At 30.6% G+C, this 21,333-nt stretch overlaps 1 pseudogene; it reads right to left on the bottom strand.

The window, feature by feature from the left end:
- Positions 1-8,503: 8,503 nt before the first annotated feature.
- LOC149146925 (BTB/POZ domain-containing protein At5g48800-like) overlaps positions 8,504-21,333 on the bottom strand; it is a 132,823-nt pseudogene continuing 119,993 nt past the window's right edge.

Here is a 21,333-nt window from a genome sequence, read left to right on the forward strand (position 1 = left end):
AATGTCAATGTCAATTGTATTAGTAAATTAGAAAGAAATTCCATATATTACAGGGACTCAACTATGGTCTTGCATAACATTAAACAAGGTAACATTTCTAGTAATTATTATTTATTTTTAATGTAAATATCATTTTAATATATAAAAAATATTTTATTAAAAAAATAAAAATAAAAATAAAAATTGATTGATTATATGCATTATTTTTTATTTAATTTAATTTTCTTTGTTTGATTTTGACTTGATGTAAATATAATATTTATATTAATAAATTTATATTTTATATTTATATTGTCCATCGGTTTTTGGTGCTCTCTTCAGGCACTCCTTGATGTGAAGTCAACGTCATCTCCTCGTACTCCTTGATGTGAAGTCAAGGGTTCAATTCCCCACTCCGACCGCAGTGATATATAAGACATGATGAAAATATAGTCCCAACAAGTTTTACTATATATATATATATATATATATATAAATTTTGTTTTATTTTAAAATTTTATCATTAAAAGCAATTTATATATTATGTTACAAAATAATGATTCTTAAATGTTTCAAAATTTGTAACTTAAATCATATTAGGTTATAATTTATTCAGTTTATTGAAACAATGAAAGCAAATAAACCATATCATAGAAAGAAACAATAAAATTAATTTCATGGCACATGATGGTTAATTAATTTCATCGTCCCTGAGAGAGTTGTTGTACTGGATGGTAAAAAAGAACATATGGTGTTTCATGGCACATGATGGTTAATTAATTTCATCATCCCTGACAGAGTTGTTGTACTGGATGGTAAAAAAGAACATATGGTGTCGCAGAGTAAAATTCATGGCACATCATGGTTACTCCACGTGTTGGGAAGAAATTTTTTGGTGGTAAGCATTGGTTATTTTACACGGTGAGAAAAATGATCATAAATTGAATATCACTTCCATTATCTATGAAGTGTGGATCGTTTATAGTGTCAAGATAGAAGGGAAAATATCCCTATATATAATGTTAATGGAACATACCAACTAAACACATTATACATAGAAAATAGTACAATTTAACACAATATTTTCAATTTATTTTATAAAAAAGTATCTTTTGTTATTTTAGTGTTGCTCAAGGTTTTTGTATTGAAACAAGGATTTGTTATCTAGTGCACAAATCTAATGACAAAGAAAATGTTGAATTATTGATCAATTAAGCATACCTAATACTTTTTTGGTAGAGTTAAATAAAAATATAATTATGTATATATAAATTATAAATATTAATATTATAAAGAAATTTGTATTTAGCTATACAACTAATAACTAATAGTGAATGGATGTCATTATAGATATTGCAGGAGGTCATAGTGAATCCAAATGAGATAAATTTTGATAGTATGAAAGATTAATTATATGAAGGAGCTTTGACAATTCCTTGCATTGAGAGAGTTGTTTAAAACATAATCTATGAGGGTTTTTCATTTCCAAGAGCTGATGTTATTAGTTATTTTTAGTTTTAAATATTGTTCGCCATTGTTCAGCTTTAATTTTTTTATTATTTCCTTAATTTTGTTAGAAACTATTTATTGTTATATTATTTTCCTATTTTGCCCTCACAATAGTTAAGATCATAAATATGATGTGGTTTACTTCTTGAAATCTATCATAATTTCAAGGACATTGTTTGTGGCTTAGTTGGAAGAAGAAACATACACTCTTAAGAATAAAAAAGTGTTTTTCTACAACTTAATATTTGACATTTTAAAAATAAATATGATTTATTTTAAATATATTTAAAAACTAAATTGATATGAAAAATATCTATTAATAAATATTATAAACAAAATTTGAATGTTCAAAAAAAATAAAAATTATGAGTCTATACCCATTTTAAAAGATTGCATGTGTTAATGTGACAACTACCAAAAATGCACGTCTAAACTCAGTCTCATAGAACAAAGAAAATATAACATATGATCATCTTAGGTTGGTATCTAGAGAGGGGGAGATATAAAATATATGACTATATCTGTGTCAACACATGTATTGATATATTGTTACTAGTCAAAATAGATGAATCATTCACCAATATAGAGCTCAAAAGATTGGGCAAAACTCAACTAGATCTTCTTCTCGACATAAAAAAATATGGCGTGGTCCCTACTATTTATATAAAGTTTTAGAATAAGAAAAAATCATAACAATTTAGCTCAAAATATTTTTTCACAACGTAAAATTTTAATAATCACATTCATTCTTCATTTGAAAAAGAACATGGATGTGGGTGCTTACCAAATTAAAATTCAGAAGGTTGAATAGTCATGTGTTCTCGCTAGATGTTGAATAACCCACAAAGAATTGAAAAATTGATCTATTTTTTGGCTCAACCTTCTTTGCCATGGTCCTTTAAATAGGGATGAAACTTCTCTCCTATAAAACCTAGATTCCATGAAGTGGGCTAAATTTTACCATAAAAAATTACATTTAAACAAATATGGTGCATGAAACAATAGAATAGAGTGCCAGTGAATTCTATAATGTCACTCTAAATAATTTATATTCTCCAATAAGAATGAAACTTCTCTCCTATAAAACCTAGATTCCATGAAGTGGGCTAACTTTTACCATAAAAAATTACATTTTAACAAATATGGGGCATGAAAAAATAGAATAGGGTGAAAGTGAATTCTATAATGTCACTCTAAATAATTTTTATTCTCATAAAATTAGGGTGAAGTTTTCGCTGAATTTTACCATGAATATAAAAATAGAATAGAGTGAAAATGAATTCTATAATGGGAAATAACTCTTAAGTAATCTATATTCTCAGTTGATATATGTCAGATTTGTGCGCCAATTCTTGAAACAATCAAGGAGACTAATCAGCCATTCAAGTGGACAAAAGCAGCATACAAGAATTTTAAGTTGCTGAAGAGGAAAATCATAGAGAAACCAGTTTTAGCTTACCTGATTTTGAAAAAGTATTTCAAGTTGAAACAGATGCTAGTGGAGTTGCAGTTGGAGTAGTTTTGAGTCAGGAACAAAGACCAATAGCATACATCAGTGAGAAATTAAATGAAGCTAAGAAGAAGTATTCTTCTTATGATAAAGAATTTTATGCTATTGTACAAGCCTTAAAAAATGGAGACATTATTTTCTACCAAAGGAGTTTATATCGTATTCTAATAATCATGCATTAGAGTTCATAAACAAGCAGCCAAAATTGAACTAGAAACATGCCAAGTGGGCATAAATTTTGCAAAACTTTATTTTTGTGATAAAACACACAAGTTGTAAGTTAAACAAAGTTGTTGATGCTTTAAGCAGGGTAAATTTCATTGTGCAAGAATTAAAAGTTGGTGTTGTAGGATTTGAAGAAATGGTTGAAATGTATAAAGATGATACAGATTTCAAAAATATTTATACAATAGTATAAAATCCAATAGTTCATAACATAATTCAGTGGTCATATTATCTTATCCAAGGAGGTTTATTGTTTAAAGGCAACAAGTTGTGCATTCCCAAATGTTCTATGAGGGAAAACATAATAAAGGAGAAACACAGTGGAGGATTATCTGGTCACTTTGGTCAAGACAAAACCTTTGCTCAGGTAAATGCTTTTTACTATTGGCCAAAGATGTAGACTAATGTTAAGAGATTTGTTGAGAAGTGCAGGATATGTCAGCATGCTAAAGTGAGAATCTAGAATACATGATTGTACCAGCCATTGCCAATACCAGACTGACCATGGGATGCAGTTAGCATGGATTTTGTTTTGGGGTTACCTAAAACTCAAAGGGGGAATGATTCCATTTATGTTGTGGTAGATAGATTTTCCAAGATGGCACAATTCATTGCATGTAAGAAGACTAGTGATGCAACACATATTGCGAATCTATTTTTTTCAGAAATTGTGAGATTACATGGATTGCCTATAAGTATTGTGTCTGATAGAGATACAAAATTTGTAGGGCATTTCTTGAGAACTCTTTGGAAGAAACTAGGTGCTAACCTCAGTTTCAGTTTAGCATACCATCCTCAAACAGATGGACATACCGAAGTGGTAAATAGAAGCTTGGGAAACATATTGAGAAGTTTAGTGTATCAAAATCCCAAGTAGTGGGATTTAGCACTACCTTAAGATGAGTTTGCTTGTAATGACACTCCAAATTGAAGTACTAGAATGAGTCCATTTCATATTATTTTTGGGATGAATCCAAGAGGTGTGTATGAGCTCGGAAATTTGGCTAAACAGGAGACAAGAAGTCCAAAAGTTGAAGAGTTTGCAAAGCATATGCAAAGACTACAAGAAGATGTCAAAGGTAGATTGCAGGAAAGCAATGGCAAATACAAACAAAGAGATGATATGAAAAAAAGAGAGAAAAAATTCCAAGTGGGAGATTTAGTGATGGTGTATTTAAGGAAAGAAATATTTCTTGCTAAGACTTACAATAAACTAAAAATGAAAAAGATAGGACCATGTCGAATTGTAAGAAAGTTTTCAACTAATGCTTATGAAATTGAATTTCCAGAAGGGATTGGAATATCACCTATCTTCAATGTTGTGGATTTGTATCCATACAAAGAGACAGAGACAAAGCTACAGAAGGAAACTACAGAAGATAAATTCAAACTTTGAACTGGGAAGAACAAATGCCAAAGACAGTTAAGAAAGAGGTGGAAGTTGTTTTGGAGAAAATAGTATCCAAAAGAACCAGAGGACGGGTTTATTTTCAATATCTAGTCAAACGGAAAGGATAACCAGTGGAGGATGCTAGTTGGTTGACAACATCAGAGTTACAGAAGTATGGAGTAAACCCTGAAAGTCTGAGGGATGATTCTTTTCTCCCTCGGGAGTCTGATGCAGGAGCATCTGGACTTAGCCAAAAATGTGATGGTTTGTTCACATGTTGTGGCTAAATGACTTGAATTTCATTGACCTGAGTGGTCAAAAGTCAATTTTGGTAGAGAGGGTTGGATCTCTCAAAAATTATCTTTACTTCATTATTGTTTAGAAAATTGTCTTATTTTAGACTAAGGGATAAGTTGTTAGTATAGGTGTGTAATAGAGCTTAAAAATAAATATTTGATTGTTAGATTGATTAAAATAGAGATCGAGTTGTTAGTGCAGTTAGAATAGGATTTGACTCATAAAAGAGAAGAAAATGTAATGGAAAGGGATTAGCTGAGATGATTGAAAATTGAGTGAGAGGCGAGAGTTTGAGTGATAGATAGGGTTTTGAGATTGAGACAGAGGTAAGATAAATTGCTGTAATTGAGCCGAGAGGGCCAAGACTCTGTAACATCTATTATATTGAAGAAATTGGTTCAGTATGCATATGTGTGTTAATTCCTGGTGCAAACTCTCATTTACCTCTGTGTATTTCATTCTGAAACTTAACCAGGTATTTTCTTTGTTTTCACACTTTAATTGTAAATCTCAGTGTTTATGCGTTTATCATTAATCGCGGTCATTTAGTGTTAATGGGTAATCTCGGAATTAAGCACTAAAACATCTATTAAGTGCTTTATTAAAGTTTTATTTAATGCATGTTGGGCATGGGATCCCTCGCAGCAGGTTTTGGGGTTTAAAGCTCGACTTTTGGTCAATTGTATTTTAAGACTCCATGGAGTACGAGCGCAGAGCACGAAGTCTAGGATGAGTCATAGGGTTATCCGCCCTAAGAATTGTAATTTAATGTAAAGTTGTGTTGTCCTACCCATGGTCTAGGGACCATGGAATTGTATAAATAAAGTGAGGCTCTAAGTGTAAAGATAGTTTTTGAAGCGAAGTAGAGAATAGATAGAATAGCGAAGGCATGGTTAGAGCTTAGAGTGAAATTTGAAGTGTACTAGGCTGTAGTAGTAGGAAGAGGCTCTACAGCTGAGTGCGAAGAGGCCTAGTAGAGTTTGCAGCTGAGTGCATGGACCCCTGTAGTTGAGTGTGCAAGGTGGAGTTGGGTCTGTACTTGGGATTGAAAGATAATAAAGAGAAGTTTATTTTGTGCATCTGTTTTGGAATCTTTATGTTGATGTTATTCATTACTTTTACTCTGTTTATTTACTGTGCACACTTGATGAATACTCATATGAATGCTTATATGTGAATTTAATCTAAGTAATCAGCTAACAGAGACTAATTAAGGAAGACTTGGGTAAATAATACGAGTCGCGCTACGGCTATAACTGCGCAAAGACAGTATCACAGGGCGTGGGGTACCCGCAGGTGTGCATAGCGCAGCAAGTATGAAGGCTGGACCACGTATCAATCACCTCATATCAAACATCCCCAGGGTGCAAAAACCTAGTTCTAGCACCCTCCCATGCTACTTCGAGTGAGGCCTCAGTCCGTGCTCCATGGACTGTTGCCAAAAGGGCCAGTAGTACTAGGATTTTCTCGGCTAAATCACTTCCAAACCTGGGTCAGGCCCCACTAAGCCAACAATGCACGTGGGTTGTATTGGAAAAGCGGGTTTTATCAACGAAGGTGGTTATCGGGTGAAGGAAAAGTGGTAAGTGGTAATTCGAGGTGGTCACCCGATTCCATTAACCAACCGACACGTAGCACTCGGGTGGAGAGAGAAAACTGCTTTATCAGGCGAGTAATCGTCATGTAAGTGGCTCACCCGATATCGCCATTAACCGTTGGATCAAGTGCGCTTTGAAGAACAGTGGAGGATCACCGGATTGTTTTGTTGATCAGGGTGAGTCATGACCGTTAGATCTGGAGAGAGGAGATCAATGACGTAGAGTGAAGCACATATTTAAAAAGGGAAAAGTGGGACTCTCAAGATAAAGTAAGCCACGTACAAAATCTGCTGGAATGCATCTGATTGGTTATAAAGTAACCAATTGTCTATTTTTAAGACTACCACCTTATTTTGACCAACCTCCTGTGTCATAAGGGATAGCTCACTTGGTTGAGTTCCTGTTGCCAAGTACCTCACCTATTGGGAGGTCACGGGGTCAAATCTCCTCACTGCCCTTGGGGTTAGGCCTTGTTAGTTTAGTCAACAGGTAGCCTTACTAGTTTGGCTGATGGGTAGATTCCTTCGGGTTGATTTACCTAGATTTTCCTTCAGCTTCGGGTTGATCTACCTGGATTTTCTCATGGATGTAGCGGCCACTCAATGTCCATGAACCATGAACCACCTTAAAAAAATGTAGTGATATACAATTATTAATCTAGTATTTTAAAGCTACTAAGGTTTAAATAATACTATTAATAAAGTTATTAAACCTTATTAACAAATAATTACTATTTACATAATATAAATATTAATAACATTTTTTTTTTTTCTCAGTAAGACTACGCTAAGTAATTATATTATGGACAAAGTAACATTACAAGCAGTGAAACTAGTTTCCCATGGCCAGCTATGGCACTGTGGGTTTGCAGCTGGCTTTAGCTTACATATGTGTTCAAGCTGCCTCAAAAACTCATCAAAATTCACCATTTAACTTTGACAATGCCCTCGCAGGGGCTGTGACTCAAAAAACTACCCTCGCAGGGGCGACCATGGACATTTGCAAACTCCCAGAAAACACTTAATAACTGAATCAAAAACAGAGAAAGACCTGCAGACAAATTACCAGACCCATTCAAAAGCATACATTTTATCCCAAGCATAGTAAGCGACCGAGACAGAAGACCGCAAAATAGGACCTGGACAGAAGATGGATGGTTGAGCTACTCCTTTGGTTCCATCTCCTCTGGTGCCATCTCAACGATCGGGACCCATCCATAGCCATCCTGGGGGTCTGCCTGAACTTCTCCCGCTCTGGACGTTGACGCCTCCTGCGTCTGAGTTTGGACGGGTGCTTTTCCTTTTGCAGCTGTCGCTTGTCCCTCAGCCTTGTCCGCCTGGTTCTCAGAGGGCAATTCTCTGCTACTTGACCCGGCATGGTCCTCCTTTGCGTCCCTGACGAAGAGGACTGAAATGTGGGCATTAAGATTTCCCAAATTGAATACTGCGGTGCCAAATGCTGGAAGCGCTGGCGGTCCTGGCGGTCCCTCACTCGGATTGCTCGAGTCCAAGAACTGAGATGCTTGCAGGTGGGGAGTTCCAGCTCGGCGATAACAGTAGCAGCAGCAACAATGGTGGTGGGCATCCGCTGCTGGAGGGCGAGAGGATCTCCCACGACCAGATCCTCTTCTACACGGTTGCCGTTCTCTTGTTCTAGCCATATTGACGAAGGAACTGGCTGCTCGAAACAGAGCTTCCAATGCACGGTTCCAATTCCCAGCACCTGCAGGTGGTGCCTTGCTATCTCTCCCTTGCAATGCAGGTGGTTCAGAGTCCCCAGCGTCTGCCAGAAGGCAGAGAATGTTCCAGCACGTCTGCACAGCGAGCTTGTCTTGCTGAGAATGGCGTAGCTCCATTCTTTCCCCCATCTTAATTCCCACAGCGTGCCCTTGAAACTTGAGCACCATGAATGCGCTCTGCCCTCACAGCCTACCTCCATTAATGTCATTAAGGTATGGAGCAAGAGCCCCTTCATTTATTTCTTCTGCGTCATGCCTTACATTCCTCCACGGGCTGGCTCATGGCAGCACTTGCTGGCCATGTGGCCTTGCCATAACGCTTGTACAAACACCCGCATCCGGGTAATATTAATAACATTATTAATAGCCACGTTAATGTTATTAACCTGAATATTAATATTATTATTAAACCTTAAACCTTATTATTAAAGTTATTAATAATAATGTATTAAACCTTATTAACAAGCCTTAATATTAATATTATTAATATAACCAAATAACCTAATGATGTAATACTTGATTTTGATATGAATGTGGGAAATTAATGTTTATATATGTTTTTTTGTACATTTTGATGCTAGGACAAAGACAATATAACAAACTAACATTAAAGAGATAGTGTCATGCTACCAGGAATTTCCTAATTAAACTAATAAAGTAAATTCAATTTCTTAGGGAGGTGTAGCTTAATAAGTTATGGCGTGAATTTATACCCATTTAAAGACAAGGGTTTTCTCCATCTTAGATCTTTGCATTAGGACTGATGAAAATTTTATCCATAGTGATAGAACCTATTTTATTCTCTAGATCTAGATCCATGTGATGAAAATTCAAACATTTTTTAGTAAAAATACTAAAGTCAAGAAGTTAAACACATTGTAAAACTATTTAAATGTGATATTAACATAGAAACATGGGAAATAAATAGAAAATATGAAGAATACCATAAAGAAAAATGAATTGTCTTTATTTATCTTATTTAATGGGATTTTATAAGTTCACAATGTGTCCACAACTTCCTTTAATATATGTAGGCATGTAGGGTGAGGCTAAAAGAAATTAAAAAATATAACTAATTATTGTGTATGATACTAATATAAAGAATAAAAAATAAGTACATGCATGCACTTCAAGAACTACAAGGCTGGGAGGATATAGTATTATGGTGCATCATAGGAAAGGCTTTACTTTGTATATCTTCATACATCATATAATCTTGTCCCCGTTTAGTTTGAAAGTGTCCCTACTTTCCTCCTCATTTATGAGTGAGACAATAGAAGAAAAAATAATTACGTTAATGTGTCAAAGGTCACATTGTTGGACAATAAAGCACAATGACGACTTTACATTGGGAATTACTCTCCATCTCCACTTATGTTGGGCATACAAAAAATTGCTCATTATTTTTACCATTTCAAATCTTTATGACTTGAACCTTTTATGACGCCTTTGTCAATTACAACTTAATTACAATAATCTTGATTTCACTTGAAATTTAATGTGCCTTCTTTTTCTATTTGATTTGGACACACCTCCAAAATTGTCTTTAACTTGCTCTTGACTTGTCTAAAATAGAGAATGTTTATCTAATACAAATTCCCCTCATGCATTGCTCTTAATGGAAATGTTATGATCCACATACTTTCATTAAAAAATTGGTCTTTATATATCCAACCATGGATTTGGAATAAGTCAAATGACGATACATACATAAATACATACATACTAGTACTTACCCTTCTAGAATGGTCATTTCCTTCTGAACTCAAGGTGTCTTTTTCTTGTGAATGTTGCTTCATTCTAGTTGTCAATTTCTTCACATAATTTACAAAAATTGACTAAACCAACTTGCTTGTAGTGACCATGTAACCTCCTTCATATGGTGCTCATGGCTATTTAAGGTTTGAATCAATGATGTTACAAAGATTTTCTTAATAATGTATTCTATCACCAAATCATTTACACTTCAAGGGTCAAACTTATTATTTCTAGAGATGAATTAATTGAGTGATTATCTAAACAATCATCCAACAATAATTTAATACCTAACAACTTGACATTTTTACATAAGTAATTCATATATTATAACATTTCTTCACTTATATATACTATCATATATCCATCTATTATGAAGTTCTCATAGAAATAAAATCACCTTAATAATGTTCCTTGAGGGCTTCTATAATTTTAATTCGATTGTGAATACTTATCAAGTGGATGGTAGCGATTTAACTTACATGCAATATTCTAAAATATTTCAAATAGTATTCACAAATCAAAGGTTAATATCTATGTAAAAGTGGTTATCACATTTTTTTAGTTTTAATTAAATTGATGTATTTAAAAATGTTGTATGAACAAGTGTCACATGAAATGAGTTATGGCATTTTGGGCATGTGGTATTAATAATCCATGGTATTGACCCATGGTATTGTAACAAATTATCTTCACACATTAAGAATATCCATGGTAAAATGGAGATGAATGTCCACGATTAAGAATATTGTTACATGTTCTTTTTAAGATGTAGTCTAACTTATGGATGAAAGTGTCTTTTTCATCGAAATCTAGCAATACAATTCCAAGTAAGATTGTGATTTTTGGTCAGTTAAAATACACTTTTGAATGCATAAATGGATTCAACACTCTGAAAAACTACTATGGCACTCAAATTCTACAAATTAAACAACTTAAACTTGAGTTTCTAAAAATCTCTTTTGGATTTTAGTTAAAATTAACCAGAAAAAATGTTCTAAAAAAATGTCATTTTGTCTATAAGTTAGACTACACCATTTTTAAATGTATGTATGTATACTTTATATATTAATTTGTTTTATAAATAATAATAATAATATAGTTAATTTAAGTTAATTTTTATCATTTTTTTAAATTTTAACAACAAGAGATGTATTATAAAATAAATGTTTTGAAACTTATCATAGATTAATTCATTTTACTCTTTATTAGCTATTTAATTTATATGGTTGCATCAGTTATATGAACATATTCTATATAGGGTCATTATATAATATTTTATATACTAAATAATATACTTAACACAACAAGAAAATTTATAAATACAACTACATCACTAACAAATAAGTACTATAAATTCTATATTGTTAACAATATTACTCTTACATACATTATTAGTGTTAATCTATTACATAATAAAATACATTAAGTATTATTTATTACATGAAATTCTATATCAACTATATTATTTATTGTTGCAATATATTAAAATCACATAATCGTTATAATCATAAATCGGTTAATGTCAATGTAAATTGTATTAGTAAATTAGAAAGAAATTCCATATATTACAGGGACTCAACTATGGTCTTGCATAACATTAAACAAGGTAACATTTCTAGTAATTTTATTATTTATTTTTAATGTAAATATCATTTTAACATATAAAAAATATTTTATTAAAAAAATAAAAATAAAAATAAAAATTGATTGATTATATGTATTATTTTTTATTTAATTTAATTTTCTTTGTTTGATTTTGACTTTATGTAAATATAATATTTATATTAATAAATTTATATTTTATATTTATATTTTTGGATAAACCATTATCTGGCACTCTCTTCAAGCACTCTTTGATGTGAATTCAAGGGTTCAGTGCCCCACTCCGATCACTGTGATATATAAGACATGATGAAGATGTAGTCCCAACAAACTTTAATATATGTGTGTTATAAATTTTGTTTTATTTTAAAATGTTATCATTAAAAGCAATTTATATATCATGTTACAAAATAATAATTCTTAAATGTTTCAAAAATTGTAACTTAAATCATATTAGATTATAATTTATTCAGTTTATTGAAACAATGAAAGCAAATAAACCATATCATAGAAAGGAACAATAAAAATTAATTTCATGGCACATGATGGTTAATTAATTTCATCGTCCTTGAGAGAGTTGTTGTCCTGGATGGTAAAAAAGAACAAATGGTGCCGCAGAGTAAAATTCATGGCACATGATGGTTACTCCACGTGTTGGGAAGAAATTTTTTGGTCCTAAGTATTGGTTATTCCACACGGTGAGAAAAATGATCATAAATTGAATATACTTCCATTATCTATGAAGTGTGGATCGTTTATAGTGTCAAGATAGAAGGGAAAGTATCCACATATATAATGTTAATGTAACATACCAACTAAACACATTATACATAAAAAAAAATAGTACAATTTAAAACAATATTTTCAATATTTTATAAGAAATTATCTTTTGTTATTTTAGTGTTGCTCAAGGTTTTTGTATTGAAACAAGAATTTGTTATCTAGTGCACAAATCTAATGACAGAGAAAATGTTAAATTATTGGCCAATTAAGCATACCTAATACTTTTTTGATAGAGTTAAATAAAAATATAATTATGTATATATAAATTATAAATATTTATATTATAAAGAAATTTGTATTTAGCTATATAACTAATAGTTAATGGATGTCATTATAGATATCCTATTGCAGGAGGCCATGGTGAATCTAAATGAGATAAAATTTGATAGTATGAAAGATTAATTGTACAAGGGAGCTTTGACAACTCCTTGCATTGAAAGAGTTGTTTGGAACATAATCTATGAGGGTTTTTCATTTCCAAGAGGGTTTTTCATTTCCAAGAGCTGATATTATTAGTTATTTTTAGTTTTAAATATTGTTCGCCATTGTTTAGCTTTAATTTTTTTTATCATTTCCTCAATTTTGTTAAAAACTATTTATTGTTATATTATTTTCTTATTTTACCCTCACAATAGTTAAGATAATAGATATGATGTGGTTTACTTCTTGAAATTTCTCATAAATTCAAGGACATTGTTTGTGGTTTAGTTCGAAGAAGAAACATACACTCTTAAGAATAAATAATTGTTTCTCTACAACTTGATATTTAGTGTTTTAAAATTAAATATGATTTATTTTATATATATTAAAAAACTAAATCGATATGAAAAATATCTATTAATAAATATTATAAACAAAAATTGAATGTTCAAAAAAAAATTATGAACGTATACCCATTTTAAAAGATTGCATGTGTTAATGTGACAACTACCAAAAATGTCCGTTTAAACTCAAGCTCATAGGACAAAGAAAATAGAGCATATGATCATCTTAGGTTGGTATCTAGAGAGAGGGAGATATAAAATATATAACTATATCTGTGTCAACAAATGTATTGATATATTGTTACTAATCAAAATAGATGAATTATTCACAAATATAGAGCTCAAAAGATTGGGCAAAACTCAACTGGATCTTCTTCTCGACATAAATAAATATGGCGTGGTCTCTACTATTTATATAAAGTTTTAGAATAAGAAAAAATCATAACAATTTAGCTCAAAATATTTTTTCACAACAAAATTTTAATAATCACATTCATTCTTCATTTGAAAAAGAACATGGATGTGGGTGCTTACCAAATTAAAATTCATAAGGTTGAATAGTCATGTGTTCTCGCTAGATGTTGAATAACTCACAAAGATTTGAAAAATTGATCTATTTTTTGGCTCAACCTTCTTTGATATAATCATTTAAATAAGAATGAAACTTCTCTACTATAAAACCTAGATTCCATGAAGTGGGCTAAATTTTACCGTAAAAAATTACATTTAAACAAATATGGTGCATGAAAAAATAGAATAGAGTGCTAGTGAATTCTATAATGTCACTCTAAAAAATTTATATTCTCAAATAAGAATGAAACTTCTCTCCTATAAAACCTAGATTCCATGAAGTGGGCTAAATTTTACCATAAAAAATTACATTTAAACAAATATGGGGCATGAAAAAATAGAATAGAGTGAAAATGAATTCTATAATGTCACTCTAAATAATTTTTATTCTCATAAAATTAGGGTGAAGTTTTGGCTGAATTTTACTATGAATATAAAAATAGAATAAAGTGAAAATGAATTCTATAATGGGAAATAACTCTAAATAATCTATATTCTCATAAAATTAGGGTGATGTGTTGGCTAAATTTTATCATAAATAACTACATTTAAACAAATCTCGGGCATGAAAAAATAATAGAGTGAAAATGAATTCTATAATGTGAAATAATTCTAAATAATATATATTCTCATAAAATTAGAGTGAAGTCTTGACTAAATTTTACCGTAAATAATTATACATGAAAAAAAAATTGAATCTCATAATATGAAATAACTCTAAATAATATGTATTCTCATAAAATTAGGGTAAAATATGTCATGATAATTACCATTATAAAAAATAGAATGAATGACATGTCTACTTTCAATTTTTTCCCACTCTCACTTATCAAATTTCCTTGAGCTATTAATTTTAAAATTAAATTTATTTAAATAAATATTAAGTGATTGATAATCAAACTTTTCATTACAAAATATTAGCCCAACCAAAAAAAATAAAAATATCCGCCCAACCAAAATAAAAAAACCCCAAATTTAGCTCATGGTCAAAATTCAAATTGTTTTGTTTTTTCCGGGCATGTGATGTAGCACAATATACACTTTTTGCTTTTATATTTTTATTATTAGACACCGACATTGACTTTTGTAAAAGATCCAAAAACAATGTATGAATACCTGGAAAGCATTCGTTGGCCCTAAATGTGCAGTGTTTAAGAAAATGTTGCTTGTCTTTTACTGCCTAGCTTCATTAAGCCAACCTGTGTTTTACTGCCTAGCTTCATTTAACTTTTTTCTTTTTCAAGTTAGCTCAGGATAGACTTCCTTCTTTTATTGTCAAACGTCGAAGCTTTAAACCTCAAACAATTTACAAATGCCCGGAAAGTAATGACTACAACTTTCTGGTATACTTACCAAAAATGTAAATATTCATGTTGTTAAGTAGCATTTAATGTTGTTGGGTTCAGAGATGTTTAGTATACAGTTAGTCAGATTTTAAAGTTATTACCATTTGATAATTTATATATTAATGGTTATAGTATCCAATGTTGTATAATTTTGTAATGTTTTTCTGAGTCGATTATTTGAAGGGTATTGGTGGAGGTTTTACCTTGGATTGTTAAATGACTAGTTTGGAAGTTTGATAATGGATATAAGGTTATTTTTGGAGAGGATCATTTTATCGGGGGTAAATCTTTCTATCAACTATTTTCCAAGCTTATCTCTTCTCTAAATGCGCAGGGAATATTTAGGTTATGCCATGCTTCAATGTCTAACTCTGGATGTCCCCTACTATTGTTGGAAAGGCTCTATTGATTTGGGTTTACAAGGGTATTGAATGGGATTATTTTGTTAAAAGTCTCTTATCAAACTAGATTTTTTTTAAACTAAGGAGGATTCCATTGTTTGGAGTTGGAATACATCCTTTGGTCAGGCAGGCCTATGACTCTATCACTACTTCCTCTCTTGATCCCAAGGACATATGGTGGCACAAGAAGATTTGTAAATGGTCTCTTCCACCAAAACTTTTTTTTTTTGGCACCTTGGAAAACCACATCCTTACTTGGGATAATCTGTTAAGTAGGGATTTCACTAGTTCGAATATTTGTTGCCTATGCTTGAATAAGCCATAATTTGTTGATCACCTCTTCTTCTAGTGTGTCTATTCCATAGATTTATGAAATGGAGCTTTAAACCCCTAGTCTGAATATTTGTTGCCTATGCTTGAACCAGCCATAATTTGTTGATCACCTCTTCTTCTAGTGTCTCTATTCCATAGATTTATGAAATGAAGCTTTAACCTCTCTTAATATTCTGGATAATGGTCCTATCACATCTTTTGAATCTTGTCTTCATTGTTGGGACCACAAGATGAGTAACTTCAAATCTTTACGTGTGTTTTTAGCCTAGGGCATTTGGAAGGTGTGGAACAAATGCATTTTCGAGGAACAATCTATCAAACCTCCTTTTCATCCTTCCTTAGATCATTTGATTTCCTTAAGCTTGTTCGTCCTTTCTATTATTCGTCGAGCCCCCTTTCTTGTCATGTGGTTTTTTTGTATGGTGCCTCACACGATGGCCTATGTGATGGGGGAGCACACTTACTTCTTTAGGCATCCCTTTCCTATTGCATTTGGTTGAATATGGGAACTGGTTCCAATACCAAGGATGAAATTACTGCTTGTTAGACGCTTTTGTACTTTGTCTCTCTCATCAAAATTGACTCTTTGCAGGTTTATGGTCACTCCAAATGTATCACTAACTCAATAACATGAAAAAACAATATTCAAGTATTAAACTTGCTACACATGAGGGACAAAATAATTACATTGAAGGAAAAAATTATTTTCCCCTCCTTTCAATGCATTCATAGAGAATGGAACAACCAAGTGGATATAATTTCAAAGAAGGCTCTCAATGTGGAAGAAGGTTCCATTTTTTTAAAGAAGATAGAGAATCCTCATATCCACAGGTCAACAATTACCATTTTATTAGAACAACCTATATCTTACACATTCCAGTGGGCCTTCTGCATCAATCTTACACCAATCTTCAGGAATAATGGGATTACTGGTTTTTTTGTCATCTTTATAGAACTCTTTCTTAGTGTATTTTACATGAAGAACCAACTTCTGAAAACTATTGCCACTTATTTTTTGTTCCTTCTATCGCTTTATGTGATTATAATGAATGATAATGTTTTCATTATACTCTCTCTATTATAAAACATATTATTTTATGTTTTTATTTTACATTCCTAGTTATCCAACACTCATATAATGTAGTGTAAAAACTCTTTGTAAATTGGCAACGTACTCTTTTTTTTCTAAATAGAAAAGGATGATATTTTCTTTTTGGAAATAAAAAAATGTTGTATAGCCTTGTAGATAATAATAATGGTGGTTTCTTGTTAGCTTTACAAATAGGTATTGGCATGGATAAAAATGACATCATATGTGTTTAGGTATGTAGGTTAGATGACTTTTATATAATTTTAATAACAATATTTTGGGTGACTAATGGTTTTTCCATTAACATTGAAATTAATCCCAAATTCAATTTAATTTTTAAAACTATATAGATTTACATAAACATTAAATAATTATAATGTTGGTGTGGCTAAGAGAGTGGTTGACTTATAGAAAAATTGACAAGGCATAATTAAGGTCTGTATTTTTTGCTAGTCATGACTATTCTAACTTAAGGGACTAGAATTGACCTCCAAAAGTCTTTGTGCACGCTATATTCTACGAACTAGTGTCGATAATATAACATGTAGTTTAAGGAGGAAAACAATGGAAATTCCAACATGATTTTGACAAAATCTGGTGATATTTTTTGGAAATTTGGGTTGTAGTTGTCAAGCTTCAGGATTTTGGGCGTAGTAAGGGTTTTTGATTGTGTTAAATCCATTTCCACCATAAAAAACTAATTCAAACACTCTCACAATCAATTTTTGAAAAAAAATAAAAAATTCTAAAGAAAAATAGCCATCTAGAAAAAATTAATCGCCTCAATAGATAACACCACAATATAGTAACAAGCAAGCCATCAACTAACGTGATAATAACCTCTTGTAGGAATATGTTATCAAAATATTCTAGAATCATTTTGACTTAGATAGTACTATGCACCACCAAAGACAGGAGGCCAGTATTTGCAAGTACTTGATCTCAAGCATGGCATTATTTCTCTGCGGATGGTGTTATTCACTGTGAAGAATAATATAATATAAAACGTTGGCGTAAGAATTCAATTTTAATGTCATGTTCATCTCAAGGGTTAAGTGAGCGAGGCATAAGACTTCAGGGCAGAGAGATTCATACAATAACCAACCAATACAATTTCTTCCTATTGAGCCAATCCCAACTCTTTGACTTTTACAAAATTGTTTTCCACTCCGAACTCTATGATTTTTCAAAAAATTGTTTTCTCTATAGGTATGGGTTTTGGTTGTCTAGAGTTCAGTTTTACAATGAAGTAATGGAGTGTGTATACAATTCATGTCATCAGGTTAAGTTGCATAAATTTCAGTGTCCTTTACAACATTATCAGTTTATAATGTTAAGGCTTGTATTGTTTCCTTTTCACTAGAAAATTAGGGTTTTGTTGTTTGTTTTTTGGCGGGGTTATTAATTTAAAGTTATTAAGTGTGGAGATATCGTAAAAGGTGGTTTATTTGAAATATTATTATTTTATTAATAGAAGTTTAATTATGGTGTATTTAACATAATTAGTTAAAATATTATTATTGTATTAATAAATATTTAATAATAATGCATTTGAAATAATTAGTTAATCAATGTTGAATTTTTAGAGTTAATTGTTTTTATCATTATTAGTAATTAATTGGGATAATCAATATGATTTCTATATTCTTAATATCTTTGTCTTTTTAAGTTGCAAAGTATCAATATCTATTATAGATCCATCTTAAGCATGAATTTACTATGAGTTGAGAGAAATCAAATCTATTCAGATAGAAACCTCTTTTAGAATGCAAATTTTGAAAAAACTCTCTCTTTTTCTCTCTATATATGAATGCTATATAGAATACTTAAATTAAATTTATAAGGGAAATTTGACAAAACAAAAAAAATATACCTAAAAAGGGACTAAAATGTAAAATTACTACTTTACATAGTTTACATTAAAATATTTTATATAACATGTGTATTGTTACATTTTATCTATGAACTACACTCTCTACATTAAAATTATTTTTTGTTATTAATATATTTTTAAGTATCTCACAATAGTACTTAATCTCATATCGATTTTTTTTATTATTATGAATAATTTTAAATATCAAATATTAATTTTAGATTAAAAATTGAATGAAAAAACATATCTCCCTCTTATTATTGTTATTATGAAGTATTTTGATATTTTTTTATTTTATTTTTTAACTTTAACTAGTTTTTTCCTTTGGACATTGGATATTTTATTAAGCCAAAAGGTGCATTCTACAATATGATGGTGATGTTTTAGTCCGTGCTCAAGGTGAAGTTGACATTTTTCCCTCTTAAAATAAAATTGACAGGTTTCCCTCTTAAAATAAAAATGAAATATTCTCTAAATAGAAAAGCAATGTCGGCTATAATACAAAACAAAAATGAATGTGCATGTTCAATTAGTTTTTATTAAAAACATTATAAAACATCATATCAAATAATATAGTTTGATATTAACTTTAAAGTTTGAGTATGTTTTATAATGCTTTTAATTAGTACCAACTAAACATGTATATTCATTTTTGTTTTTTATTATAACCAATATTGTTTTTCTATTTAAAAAATAATTTATTTTTATATTTAGAAAAACATATATCAACTCTACATTAAACATAGATGAAATTACACCTTATCTTTATATTAGGTTCTAAAATATATCTTTCAGTATAATACCCTAAAACAATTCATATAACAATGTTATGCTATCTTGCTTAATACGACTAATATTTTTTTTTAGCAAAATTGTGATGTCTCAGTAAATACGTCTCTTTCATTCACTTACTTATTGCAAATTTACATAGTATGAAAATAATTTTTAATTAAAAAAATATGAACATTTTGCTTGTCACTATTATCTTGTATGCAAATATTTAAATAAAAAAATATTAAATTGTGATGACTCGCTGAATACGTCTCTTCCATTCACTTACTTATTGCAAATTTACATGGTATGAAAATAAATTTTAATTAAAAAAATATGAACATTTTGCTTGTCACTATTATCTTGTATGCAAATATATTTTAATAAGAAAATATGAATATTTTACGTGTCACTATTATTTTACATGATATTGTTGTAACTATCATTTTGTTTTGGGCAATAAATGACTTGACTTACGTGATTTGATTGTTATTTGTTATTATCATTTTTTTGGGCATGAATGACGTGACATACGTGATTTGATTGTTATTAAATTAGTTTTGCATGGCTTGTTTATATTGCCATGAACATGTTCTATATTTACAAATGAGATTTGCCATAATTTTTTTTATCAAGATTAATATTTTTTTAATATAATATATAATTTTTTTTTTTTTTTATTAATAAAAAAAACTTGAGTCCTAAAGTAATGATCAACTACTCTATCTACACTCATTTCAATGTTTTTTCGTCTTTAATAATGTTCTTGTGGTGTTTCTAACCATTCATTCATGAACAAGGAGAATGCTCTCTGGTCTTCCTTTTCTATATAACATTTGTCTAAATGAAAGTTAACTAGTAGAATGCTCTCTTGTCTTCCTTTTCTATATAACATTTGCCTAAATGAAAGATCAACATGCCACTTTGATCCTGTTAATTTCATCATCAAAATTCTTAGGAGATGCCAAATATTTTAATGTTATTATGAGTCTCTAAGAAGAATATAAGTGGTAATAAACCTAAGTTCAAAGATGGTACCCAAAGAAAACCCAATAGAAGAGCTAAACATATTTACATATATAAATACCCATAGAGGTAGATTTTCGAAATTTGCATATATAAATACCCATAGAGGTAGATTCTCAAAATGATCATGGTGAAAGAAAAAACAAGAAAAAACAAGAGGTGTTCAGATCAATTAGTTTAAGAAGGCATGAAAAAGATGAAAGTGTGTACTTTAAATTATGGTTTCACACATTGTATTACTCATAAGTACCTATATAATATAAGTATGCGACACTTAATAAAAATTAATTACGTGGAAACTTTTTACTTTGATCTATAATGGGAGGCTTTCAATTTTATTGGAGACTTTCAACTTTGTTAATGAGTGTAAGGATGAGTTGGATATCTTAAAAGAAAATTAGACAAATTTGGTTGAAAAAGTTGAAAATATAGGGACAATTTAAAGACACGGAAGTGTGTGATGCAGTTATAAGAAACTTTATCAACCAAATTGAAATATATTTGATGGTTTTGGAGTGCAAAAATGATTGGGTGTGGAGCCTGATTATCTTCTATATTCAAAGGTTTTAGCTAGATGTATATCCTAGGAAGAGCGGGGGTTCGGAGGCAGCGCCCCCGAAGCTAAAAATAGATGTAAAATTGCCTTGTAAAAGTCTAGTAATTTCTAGTCAATCTGGGCCATTCATTAAGCGAATGATCTAACAGTAGAAGTTATGTTTAATTTAGGGTCTTTTGCCCTAGAAGGCAACCCCTTACTATATATGAGGGAA

The sequence above is a fragment of the Pinus tabuliformis genome, chromosome 9, assembly GCF_031772625.1.
Source record: "Pinus tabuliformis cultivar Carrire ecotype Pingquan chromosome 9, CPIR1, whole genome shotgun sequence".
Lineage (NCBI taxonomy): Eukaryota > Viridiplantae > Streptophyta > Pinopsida > Pinales > Pinaceae > Pinus > Pinus tabuliformis.